This window comes from Petaurus breviceps, unplaced genomic scaffold, assembly GCF_028583685.1.
Source record: "Petaurus breviceps papuanus isolate PSGF00001 unplaced genomic scaffold, PetGlider_PUasm1.0 90752, whole genome shotgun sequence".
In the NCBI taxonomy this organism is placed as follows: Eukaryota; Metazoa; Chordata; class Mammalia; order Diprotodontia; family Petauridae; genus Petaurus; species Petaurus breviceps.
Genome location: NW_027187336.1, coordinates 7,551,321 through 7,554,343, shown reverse-complemented (window position 1 = coordinate 7,554,343; position 3,023 = coordinate 7,551,321). Strand labels below are relative to the sequence as shown.

Below are 3,023 nucleotides of genomic sequence, written 5' to 3'. Positions count from 1 at the left end.
TCCCACCCTTAATCACTTTGATCACATTGATCTCATTAACTCCTCCTGAAGACCCTCCCCAAACTCCTCCTCTAGACCATCCCTAGACTCCTCCCCCAACCTTCTGTATATAAGACCCCATCTTGTCTTCTGTGTTAGAGAGAGCACCATAGAATAGTGAGAGTGCCATAGAATGGCCTAGCACAGGCTTACTCTGTTTCCAATACAAGGGAACTTTTAATAAACTTTACTTTGGCTAAGAACACTTGAGTTGAATTCATTCAGCACAACCTGTTGTGTTGGTATTTTGGGGTCTCCAGAGCAACCCTAACCCTCTTTATGGGTAACCTTTTCACTGTGATTCCCCACAAACATATTTCTTACACTTCTTTCCTTCCTTCCACTTTTGTTCCTTCCATTCCTTTTATCTTCTTTTCCTCCTTTCTTTCTACCCTCCATCCTTTCTTTCCTTCTTGTCATTCCTCTGATCAAAAATCCCCAGTCTCTATTAACATGAGAGAGAGAGAGACAGAGAGAGCGAGATTCTACAGCCTGGTGTTTAAGATCCTGCAAAAATATTACTCCAACCTACTTTTCAGGATTATTTCATACTACTCTGTCCTCACAATTCAGTTTTCTTGACAAAGTGGACAGACTAGTAGCTGTTCTCCAGGTTCAGTATTCCATAGCCCACCTATCTATGTCACCCATAAGTAGAATACACTCTTTCCTCATCTATACCTCTCTGAATCCTTATCTTCATTCAATGGTCAGTCTCCTACAGGAAAAACTTTCCTCAATTCCCTTCATTAGTAGTATTTTCTCCTTCAAATTATAGTATTTAATTTGTATTTACTTATCTATATATTTATTGTATTCTTACCTCCATAAAATGTAAGCTCTTTGAGGAGGGATACTCTTGGTATACCCAGCGAGTAGCCCATTGAATGGAGCATAATGGGTGCTTAATACATATTTATTGGATTGAATTGAAGTCAAGTCAAATTTCAAAGAATTGGAAAGAATTTGATAAGCAGAAAAGGGGAGTGAGAGCATTCCAAGAATAGGAAGCAGGATGATAAAGACCATGGAACCATGACAATGTTAAGTGAGTTCAGGGCCCAGGGAGTAAATCACTTTTGGCCAGAGGTTAGTGTTCATGAATGGAATACTGTGAAATAAGGCTGTAAAGCTAGGTTGGTTTCCGAGCTGCCTGGCACATAATAGATGCTTAATGAATATTTGTTGATTGATTAGATGATCTTGACCTTCAGCCAAGGAACTTGATCTTTACTTATATAAAAGGTTTGTTAAAGACCTTTGCCCTAGAAAGTATCTCCTTAATTCTTAGTTTCAATGAAATTTGCATTGACACCTTCACTAGGTGCCAAAATTCTGGTGGAGCTGAAAGGAGTTCACATGCTTTTACCCAGCTAGGAGGGGAGGGGTAGGGGGTTTTCCAGAAAAGAAAAGTATCCAAGGAGAAGAGATCTTACAGCAGTCATTTCAGAGTTGACTGGGTGTGGTAGGCCTGCCTTACCAAACTAAGAATGTGTTTTCTCTCTGGGCAGTTTCACAAAAGAGTGATAATACTCCAACAGCACCAGATCAGCTGGGTCAGTCACTCAGGTAATAAGCATTTATTAACAGTCAGCTATGTGACAGGCACTGTGCTAAGCATTGAGGATTACAAACTAAAGTAAAAGACAGGATCTGCTCTTGAGTCTAATAGGGAACAACATATAAGCAGCTATGATCGATTGAAAATATTCAAAATACTTCCCAGCCTGGCAACTAGGTGGCACAGTAAATAGAGCACCCCCTCTGAAGTCAGGAGGACCTGAGTTCAAATTTGAACTCAGATACTTAACACGTGCTAGCTGTGTGACCTTGGGAAGTCACTTAATCCCAATTGCCTCGCCTTCCCCCCTACAAAAAAAAATTCTTCCCAGGCTGCTAAGCCAGTCGGTCTTTCCTGGTTGGGCAGGTGTTGCGTAGGGTGCTAGCATGGAAGTGGACATACTCCATAACAAAGACCAGAAAGTCCGGAGCAAGGAGCCCAAGAGTCAGGAGATCTACCTACGGCTGCTGGTGAAGCTCTGCCAGTTTCTGGCCGGCAGAAGCAGCTCAATTTTCAACAAGGTTGTCTTGAAAAGGCTGTTCATGAGCCAGACCAACTGCTCTCACCTCTCCCCTCCACCGGCCACCCCTCACCCCTACTCCCTGTTTCACCTGATTGGGAAAATGAAGCCGACCGGCCAGGAAAACAAAGCAGCTATGGTTGTTGGGACTGTGACAGATGATGTGAAGGTCCAGGATGTCCCCAAGCTGAATGTGTGTGCACCTCGTCTTACTAGTAATGCCTGGAATCACCTCCTCAAGGCTGGTGGGAAGATCCTCACCTTTGACCAGCTGGCCATGAACTCAACCAAGGGCCGGGGCACTATCCTGATGTGTGGTCCCCGGAAGGGCTTTGAGGTGTACAGGCATTTTGGAAAGGCACCGGGCACTCCCCACAGTCATACCAAACCATATGTCTGATCCAAGGGCGGAAACATCGGGCATGCTTGGCACTGTTGTGCCAGCCCTGAGACTACAAAAACTAACTCCCATTCTCCTTGTTATATTAAAGAATTTTGGACAACCAAAATTCTTTATCATCAAAAAGAAATAATCAAAATAGAGTGAATGCCCTAGAATAAAGAGGGATCAGGAAAAATTTCCTGTAGAAGGTGAAATTTTATCTAGCACACAGAGGAAGCCAGGAAGTGGAGATGAGGTGGGAGGGAATTCAGGCAGGAGATTGAGTGTTTTGTTTGAGGAACAAGGTGGCCAGTGTCAAGTCACCAAATCAAGGAGTTGGGGGAAGGGAACAATGTAAAGTATAAGGTGTAAGAAGAATGGAAAGGTGTGATGTAGAGGGCAGTTTCTGAAGGGATATGCCAATCAGGAATGGCTACCCAGTCTAGCTCAAGCAACTCCAAAGAAATCCAGAAACCAGGCTGGATCTCCAGGTCCTCTTACCAGTGAACATCCTTTCCAAT

At 43.5% G+C, this 3,023-nt stretch overlaps 1 pseudogene; it reads left to right on the top strand.

The window, feature by feature from the left end:
* The first annotated feature begins 1,986 nt into the window (after positions 1-1,986).
* On the top strand, positions 1,987-2,520 carry LOC138146059 (large ribosomal subunit protein eL18 pseudogene; annotated as a pseudogene).
* Positions 2,521-3,023: the final 503 nt, after the last annotated feature.